Source organism: Aricia agestis, chromosome 7, assembly GCF_905147365.1.
Source record: "Aricia agestis chromosome 7, ilAriAges1.1, whole genome shotgun sequence".
NCBI lineage: Eukaryota > Metazoa > Arthropoda > Insecta > Lepidoptera > Lycaenidae > Aricia > Aricia agestis.
In genome coordinates this window covers 17552308-17562702 of record NC_056412.1, presented here as the reverse complement: position 1 = coordinate 17562702, position 10395 = coordinate 17552308, and the positions used below count along the sequence as shown (strand labels likewise).

Here is a 10395-nt window from a genome sequence, read left to right as displayed (position 1 = left end):
TTTAAGTAACTCAAATAAATAATTTCTAGGTAGCTGTTCTGTTAATTTCTCGTCACTCACTCTCAGTCGCTCAAATAGTAATTCTGTAACCCAAATTTAGTAATTTTGACACCTAAAACTGTAATTTACAGTCACTCGATTAAATACTACCCATTAAAATATAACGATAGTGGGCGTCACCAAGCGGGGGTGCGCGTGCGGGAGGAAGACAATCTGTGCAGTGTGCACTATATTATGCATCCCTTCGGATAATGACTGAATCCGCGTCGTCGATGTCAGTATTGGAGTCTGTGAATTGATCTGGGAATCTTTGCTGACCGAGTCTTTCCTGGGTAGGTTTTTTGCAGCCGTAACCAAAATCCAAGCGGGCGGAGCCGCGGGCGACCGCTAGTAATAATATGTACAACTAGACAACAAGCTATAAGTAATAATATAGCCTCGTGGTCTCATAGGTAACTAAAAAGGGTAAAATTATTATTGAAATAATTATTTTGTTTTACTAGCGCCACAACTGCATCGCGCTATCGAAGTTTTCTAACTGCGGCGGTATTTAAATGTTCAATAATAATTATTATAGCGGCATACCGAGCACACCACTTCACTTGGTCGAAACTCGGAAGTTTTTCCCCTCACGCATAATATATTCCCACAATAACTCACATCTTTGGGATCATTTCATCTTCCGTTGACATTTTATGTATGCATAGTAAAACTATAATATGATACCCGCAACTCCGTTGCGCTAAAACTCGTTTATCGCGCGGGAACCGTACATTTTTCCAGAACAAAATGTCCTTTTCCGGGACTCAAAGTATCTCCATGCCCAGCAAAATCGGTTCAGCGGTTTCAGCGTGAAGAGGTAACAGACAGACACACTTTCACATTTATAATATTAGTATGGAAGTATTCCACTCCTGCTCAGCAAAGCATTCAAAACTTGCCTTTTGCACTAGGAAAATATAATTGCATCAAAATGTCAACAAAGAAATTACCAGTATAATATGGATTTAAATTACCTACACATAATATTATGTGTATGGCCGAACGGCGCTGAAAAACGTTTCATCGTACGCCAGTTCTTATGCAATTTAGCGCATAGTTCCTTGCTAGACAAAGTATATTAAATACGTTCGATAATATAAAATCCAAGTTTTCATTGGTAGGAGCTGAGGACGAACTAAATATTTTCTTTTACTCCAAGCCGTTAAAAGTTTTCTTTTAAACTCAGATTCATTTCTTCAGTAATATCCAGTTACTAAAGTTTTTCTAAATAGATATCAATTACTTGGAGATAGCTTTAAAACTAGCAAAATCCTTTTAAGGCATTCATCGTCATAAGTTATAACTAATTTAACAATTGAAAAGGATTAAAATAACGAGAAAAGGACAACATATCATATACTCGGGCTTTCTCGACGTTTATTTTCATTTTGCAAGGATGCCCCGAGAAAGCGAACGAGAACTTCTCGGAATACATTTTTTTTATTTGCTAGACAAACAAGTAATATACTTACAAAGAAATTACAAAAAAATACATAACATTACATTATGTTACATAACATTTTTAACCGACTTCAAATAAGAAGGAACTTATATTGCAGTCGGCTGTATGTTTTTTTGAAGTTATAGCTAGCCTTCCTAAGTCGGTCCAACACCATAGTGACACAATCGAGTCCACTTAAAAGTTAAAGGGTTCTCACAAAGTTAAGACGATACTGGCGGTCACTTGGCATTGAACTGGTATGTCAAGTGAAGATGAAACTATCTTCAAAGAAAGATCTAGTTATAGATCACGCGACCTCTACAAAGTTTTTTTAGGTATTTTTTTGTTTTCCTATCATAACAATATATAATGGCATAGGTGAAAATAAATTAGCTTTAAAACCTCTATAAACTAATAATGATAAGTGTAGTTCGTTATCATTTTATCATTTACCACTATCAGACTACTAAATAATATCTAGTAATTCGAACTATTTTGTTGATACTATACTTAGGTATACTCTTTTTAATTTTTATATAAAAAATATTATACAAAAAATGCAAATAGTTAAAAAATGTAGTTACTTTATGTTTACATGTAAATGAAGAATTTTTAATATTATATATTATGTAGAAATTCCACGAGCAAAATAAGCAACACATAAAATGAATTAAGATATTCAGCAATGGTATCTTAGAATGCTTTATATTTCTTTAATTAAATGCTATTGTATCACCCGGTCTGAAATTTACGAAACTTCTAAACTAAAGAGCTCTAAACGAAAGCACTAAATATTCTGTAATTGCTCTACACCCCTTACATTAGGGTTTCGTACTCTTGACGTCATAAAAGCTTATCGCAAAGTAACAATTTAGCTTCCTTTCAATTGCTTTTCAACCCATCAAGCCCCATAAGCTCGCCGGTGAGCGAGTCATAATAGAATAACAATAGATTTCCAAGAATCCACGATCGAAGGATTAAATAAACCAGTACATATTTTCTTCTATTTTTTTAGTGCAGTCTGTTACAAACCTATACTCAGCCTAATTTGGTTAAAGAAAGAATACCCAGATCCATTTTTAATCAAATAAGGCTGAGCTTTGATCGAATACACTTTAATAATTACTGTATAATCGACTTAAGACAGTATTAGACAGTATATTAATAAAACATACATATTAGAATGTGCTAATTTTGATATTTCATTGTCCTCCTTACGCGAGGAGAATATAGACTACTACTTAATAACTAATAAAAATAATTAGCTTACATCTTTCAGCCGCCCGCGCACCCCGAAGTCACCTGTAATAATATTAGTTGGTTAGTTCTTAGCTTGGTTAGTTCTTATGCGAGTTCTATACTAACGATAAAGCCCGTGAAGGGCGTGAAATGTGAAATTTAAATTTTCACGTGATTCCTTTTATTTTTTGGTTTTTACTTAAGGTCCAGTAGTCCCTTAAATTAGCAGGTCGATGTCTGTCAGTACGAATATCGACGTTAAGGACTTTAAAATAACATTCATATCAGCGCGCCTTGTACAGTGGCTGTTACGCGCTAGCCGCGTGCCTTGATAATAGAAAATAGGAGTAAAAACCTTTTGTTTTTAGTATTACACAAATCAAATATATCAAATCGTTTACGTTAGGTTACGACACATATACGACATTTTTTGTTTTTTCTAGAAAGTGTGTAATTTATCCATAAAATGATTTAATTATGAAAATCAGCGTTATAACAGTCATCTTTGAGATTTTTTTCTATCGAGCAGAATTTTTCAAATTGTGTACTGATATACCTTTGCGTATAGGAAATTTTCTCAATTTTAAAACGGTACTTATTTTATACTTACTTAAATAATGACATTTCCTTTACTAAAAACGTGTTTTAAAAAACCCATTTTACGTAGTTGCAACAACACAGCGCCTTAATCACGGTGAAGCGAAGAAAAGGCAAGGTTTCTGGCACTCTCTCGATTTGATAACGTTATTACAGCGCGGTTTTATTTTCTCATCATTTCTATCGTAACAACTCAATTATGATTTGTCAGTTATAAAAGTAACAAGTAATCATGGCTGGGGAAGCATAGTAACAACTTTAGGGGTACTCAAAGAGGACCCCAAACCCCATGATTCTGGTGCGCAGTCCCAGGGTTTTACCAGTTTTTTTTTAACTTTTCCAATGCATGCAAATGGATTAGCGAACGCGAATGAAATTCGTAGTAATTGTTTCGTTGCGTGGGGTTTTACCAATATTCTTGATTTTTGCGACGTATGCCCAAGGATTAGCGAACGCGAACAAAATTCGCGATTGTTCTCGGTAGTGTAGAGCCCGCTTAGTATCTTGTGATCTGTAAGCGCTGTGCATAGCGGATTATAAATGCGGGGCCACGTCCGGCTATTATTGCACTGATATAATCCATATTATTCATCAGAAGTGGGAAGATGCCAGTGGAATATACTAGATGCACTAATAATGCTAATGTTTGTTTGTTAACACCCAAGGATTTAATGATTACTTTAACTTGATTAAGATTGTGCCGTAAGCTCCATACATTTTATGTCCAAAAGTTAATTAAATGAATAATTAATTAGCTAGCTTATTGTAGAAACTGTAGTTATGGAGGTTGTCTCAGTCAGCTCAGTGGTCCAGTGGTTTAGATTTTGGCTTTTGACTTGGAGTTCGTGGGTTCGATTCCCGTGTCAGAATCTACAGAATGCTACTGACATCAGTGTGAGAGTTATTATATGTGTGTACTATTGCATTGCAGTAAAAACTCCTCCAGTAGGCGGTAAAGTTGTTTAGTCAAGATTAAACACAGGCAAAGCAAAATAACTGTTTGTTTGTCTAAATTAAATAGCGTTAAGTTGTTCTCACTTCTCTTTCTTTTTTAATATCTCTTTATTTAATAATCCACCATTTTTAATAAAATTTTATTAAACTTGTTTATAGAATATAGTAATCAAATGAAGAATGACGCTCTTCTCATAGAATTTTCAATTCTGAAGATGAATGATATTTATGGCTTAGCTTCATGCATATGGATTGCCTACTCAATAATACTGCTTTTATATATTAAAGGCTTATTAAATTCCGTGTCGCAGTGTGAATAGTAGGAATTAAATGTCATTTTTTTATTTAAAAAAAAGGCGTAAAAATTGCATTACTTTAGGCGCTACTTCAGGACTTACAGTGCTAAAATGATACATCCCTTTTTGTTATACAAATGACATGAAGACCAGTCTCTACATTATATATTACTAGATAATGCCCGCAACTCTGTTGGATGCTGTGCATTTTTCCGGGATAAAAAGTATCCTATGTCCTTTCCCGGGACTCAAATTATCTCCATACCAAATTTCAGCAAAATTGGTTCAGCGGTTTGGGCGTGAAGAAGTAACAGACAGACAGACACACTTTCGCATTTATAATATTAGTATGGATATACTGTCAATCATAGAATTAAATCAATTTCAAGAATCAAGCCCCATAAGAGCACCGGTGATCGCGACAACAATAGAATACAATAGCATTTCCAAGAATCCGCGATCGAAGGATTAAATCTATGCTGTCAATAAAAATAATATACCGCAGTGGATGAAAAATATGATTTAACCAAACTGCTGACTTCGTTAAAACTTCGGACCAATATTTGTCGCAAACAAAGCAGATTTATGTTCATAATAACGGTTAGTGGACAATAAAAATAGGTGTTTTCTATTTTACACAATTGTAGATAGAGTATCTATTTAATAATAATTGTTATTATAATAATTAATTTTATATCAGCCAATTGATACTGTAAATCTTAGTTAGATGTTGGTAAGTACTAAAAGTTATAGTATTATATTAGTACGCTCATAAAAGAAATTCTAAATTACAATAATCTCAATATTTCTGTAATAGTGGTACTACAAAATAACATAAAATATAAAACACTCATTAAGATAAGTAACTACACAACCAAAAACATATGATACATTTTTTTGTAGCAAGCTATTAAAACCTATTGCTATGAGTTGACAAAAAATTCTAAATATAAAATCCTTTGCAAAAAAAACCCTTATCCTTAACCCATCTGTCTGTCGGCTGTCCGTATGTCCTTCAATGATCTAGTTGCATACCCAAATAAGCGAATTTTGAAAGCGAAAAATCACTCATAAAAATAAATGTAGGTAATACGTATCTGGGGGCACGGCAGTGCCCTCGCCGAGTCTAGCAAAAAAGCGGCACGGCCGTACCATCCTTTTCTCGAACCAATTCAGGCTCTTTTTGACCCCCTATAACTTCATTGTGGATAAACCAACAAGCCTGAATTTTCAGTTGTTAAGCAAGCATTGTATAAACACGGTATATTTAAAAATTTATTCAATTTGAACAAGTAGTTTAAGAGCTGTAGCTTGTTAAAGTTTCTTAATTTTGTCACTGACTGAACCAAAAGTCTAAGGCACTTCTAGCAGACATAGAACCTTCAAACTTAGAATATAATTAGTGTTTAGTGTCTAAATCAAGGGAAAATTCAAATATTTCAAAATTTCTGTCCAGTTTTCTAGATACACTAACTTCGTAAATAACTTTGTAATCCCATATAAATTTATAGGATTACAAAGTTACATTTGCGGTTTATGAATCATTGTACCCGTACCATCAATATCTCCAGTTTATCGTCGGAAGAGAGATATCTAGCTAGTGTTTAGTGTCTTAATTAAGGGAAAACCTAATAAACTTTTCATAATTACTGTCCAGTTTTTTTCTTCTTTCTCTAACTTCGGTAACAACTTTGTAATCCCATATATAACATGTATAAGATTACAAAGTTACATTACTTGCAATTTATGAATCATTGTACCGGTACCATCGATATTTCCGTACGTATTTATATTCGAAGGAGTAATAGTCGTAGATAGGTATCTATATATATGAAGCACTAGATTTTGCCCGCGGCTTCAGTCGCGTGGAATTCAAAAATCGCGTAAAATACGAATATTCTTGTAAACCTCCTTCGGAAACCTGACGTTTTTTTATAGTAGTAAAAGGTACCAAAAAGGAGAACTACTTTTCTCCTTTGACCCTACAAAAAGAAGTGAGATCCCATCAAAAACATCCTGTAAAAAAACCAAGTCTCGCAACTCATTTTTTATACCGTAAAAATTTATGAGATCCATGCAATACCAAGTCGGTTAATTTATTCAGTCTCTACCTAGGGGACCTTCTGTCTCAAGTTAGTACGTAAGTTATTATCATATCAATATTAAAAATCTTTTACGTTTAAAATAAATAGATCGACTTGGACATCGCATAATTAGATTTAGTATAACGCTGTACGGGCAGGTGCATCATTCGCATGGGGCGCAATAGACTAAACAATCTAATACTTATTATTATAATAATTATCTATAAATTGTAACATACATTGTGTTTTCATGCGATGTCCAAGTCGATCTATTTATTTAAAATGTAAAAGATTTTTAATATTGATATGATAATAACTTACGTACTAACTTGAGACACAAGGTCCCCTAGGTAGGGACTGAATAAATTAACCGACTTGGTATTGCATGGATCTCATAAATTTTTACGGTATAAAAAATGAGTTGCGAGACTTGGTTTTTTTACAGAATGTTTTTGATGGGATACCATATTTTCATCTAGATTTTAAACTTTCCTAATTTAAATTTCTTGAAATTCAACATTTTGCATATATAACTTTAGTATGATCCTTCTATAATTATTTTTCAAGTTTTTCTACATTTTTCTTATCAGCCTTATAATATATATTATCGAGACTACTTACTTGATAACAAAAAGTTCAGACATATTGTGTCCACTTGGTAATATATTTTTTGTCAAAGGAGGTTCAGAGAGGTTGGCCGTGCTTATGGCGTAGTAAAGTTTTTTACTGAACAACATTCAATAGGCAATAGATAGTTTTTATCGCGGACTACAAAGTATTTATAATATTATATTCACTATTTACAAACTACAAAGTATATAATAGATTGAGTATAGCCCTTAGAGAGACTTGGTTTATATAGACTAGACTTCGTGACTTTGACATGTGCAGGTTGTTCTTCCTACTCCTCCTATTTTCTTACAGGTTTCAAGACAGTTTAAGCATATCTCTCGGTAAGATCATATCAAAGGGTTTTCGTGGTTGGGTACCGCTTCGACCCTGGCGACAGGAGATACAGCTATGGTAGGAATGTGTGATGGGTCAACGCCCGTTACAAAAATGTGCAAATCGTCCTAAGCTATTATAGACTGATGAATGATGATGACGATCCTGTTGCTGGGCAATCTTACATCAGCGTCCACTTTGCCCGCCCTCAACCCTTTGTCCTAGCACGTGCTTAAAAGCTCGATACCACATGTACGCGAATATCACCTTTATACAATGGATTATAAGGGTGGGTATTATCTGTGTAAATATACTAAGTTTGTTGAAGTCTTTGTTTGATCTTGGTAATGGTGGTTACAAAAAGTTTATAATTAACAATAAAAAAATAAGTCTTGGTGTAAAGAAAGGCAATAATTAATGTAAATGAAAAAAAAACCGCCTTGCTGTACTTTTCTTGTTTTCACGAAGTCGCTATCCTGTTCCCACATGCGATATTTGCGTACACAAGCGAAAGAATAAAACTTAGTAAAAGGAGGGGACTTTGAGGTGCTGAGAAGGTACAGCTATAAAAAGATAGCAAACTAGACGTTCCGCGCGGCGCGCGGCTTTGCCCGCGTAAATTAGATATTTCACAGACAAATTATTCTACAAAAAAATAGCCGATAATCCTTCACGTGGTCTACTTCTTATCTTTGCCAAATAACAGAAGAATTTCTCAAGTAGTTCGTGAGATAAGCAATTTCAAATAATTTCTCCCGTTTTTTCCACATTTTCCTCTATTTCCTCGTCCTCGCGTGATAAAATATAGCTTATAGCCTTAGCGTGATAAAATATAGCCTATAGCCTTTCACGATAAATGGCCTATCTAACACTGAAAGATTTTTTTTAAATTGGACTAGTAGTTCCTGAGATTAGTATAGATATAAAGAATATATACAATAAGTATATTATATAGAATAGACTCTATATAACGAAATAAGCCTGGGGCTTTTATGGTCCTATGGATTATAAGGCCTCGCACAACGATTGCTCGGCAGAAATGGAAGAAGATGGGATAATGTTAAATTTTCAGGTCTCTTTGGTGGGGCGAGGACTGGGGTGTGTGGGGAGTAAGCGGGGCGCAGGCCACGCCACTGAATACTGATAGATCATAGTGATTGGCCGTTAATATAATATATTGTACAAGATGAATATTGAACACATGGTATTATTTTTGTGTGCAGCCAAAACAATATGTTTTTTGCAAAAAAATATTAATAAGACGACGCCGCCGTGACGATTTTGGACAGAAGTTGCACTTCTGACACGTGGTCTCTGTGCTACCGGCTACGCTATTTTTTGTGTGCTTCACTAGAGGCATTGCAAGTGCGTTGTGAGTATGATCAAAGGCCGGATGACTGTTTATGTGTATCGGGAGCGCGGTACTGTTAGCGGTTTTTGTTAGCATTCAAGAAAACTTGCGGATAATTGACTTTTTTGCACGAAATTCAATTGAAAATTAATTTGTCAAAGAGTTTTTACCAAATGTGTTTTTGTTGTTAAATTATATTATGTCGTGATAAAGTTCTTGATTTCGAGTGTTACTTGCGTTCTCATTTCATCCAAATCAGTTCAGCGTGAAGAGCCAACAGAATAATTAGTAAAATTATCTTACGTCCTTTCTCGGGGCTCAAAGTATCTCCATACAAAATTTTAGCAAAATCGGTTCAGCGGTTAGGGCGTGCAGAGATAACAGACAGACAGATACACTTTCGCATTTATAATATAAGTCTGGAAGTACGGATAATTAGTAAGAATCAATGAACATAATAGTTGGAAGATAATATAGGTTTCAGCGCAAAGAGGTAACAGACATACTTTGCATTTATTATATTAGTATGGATTTCTAAACATTTTAAGATATAGTACCTGTGAATATTAAGAGCACTTAGGCACACAATCTTCGGCATAATCGTCGCCCGCGGGACGCGTGGTGCTTTGGAAAATTGCAAATTGCTCTAAAGGGCCACAGTAGACATACATACAGTAGAGCAACAATGCATTGCTGCTACAGAAGAGTCCTGAATTAGTAGAATATCTTTATACTACCCTTCAGATAAGTTTTTGAGTTATTATTATAATTAGTAGAGCAACAATACAGCTGTACTTATATATATATATATGATCTTCGAAATTAACGCGAATACTTAACTTGCTCTACTGTATATATTTATATTGTGATAGGGGGTTCCCCGGGCGGTAAAACCGGTTCAAAATGTTACAATACTGCAGTAAGGACAGGCCATACTCGGACTCCAACACAAGTGCCTCAAAAGGGTCCTGGGTCTTAGCTATTATTATCTTCGAGTCTTGCATATAAGAACTAACTGGACTCGAAATGGTGAACACGTAAAGTTGATAAAAATAACTGTCTTGTATCATACGAGTTATGTTTAAGAATCTTTAATAATTATAAATCAGTCTAAATTATTAAAAAATAATATGTTTTAAGGAAATTAAAAACTAAATCTGAAATTAAGATTATGGAAGACGGAATAATTCATATTTTATTGTGCAAAGTACCTAGAGACTCGTCCTTACTTTCGAAATAGCTTCAAAGCGACGGCGGGTTCTGTGACAGGAAAAATACATAATGACGTAATATAGCCTAACTGCCTAACACTAGGCTGGGCTAGAAACTTAATCGACTGTTTTATGTACAGTATTTATATTTATATATTTAATTATTTAGAGTCTAACGATACTTATTCACATATAGAGCTATAGTCCGATTCTCGTTCTTATTCTTATCATGTTG

At 34.4% G+C, this 10395-nt stretch overlaps 1 protein-coding gene across 1 annotated transcript in view; it reads right to left on the bottom strand.

Annotated features, from left to right (window-relative positions):
• LOC121729126 (SH3 and multiple ankyrin repeat domains protein 3) overlaps positions 1 to 10395 on the bottom strand; it is a 212994-nt gene that overhangs the window by 156459 nt on the left and 46140 nt on the right. Inside the window, exon 2 of the mRNA XM_042117520.1 lies at positions 2754 to 2785. The gene's annotated coding sequence lies outside the window, so the exon portion shown is untranslated. The remainder of the gene's footprint in view (positions 1 to 2753; positions 2786 to 10395) is intronic.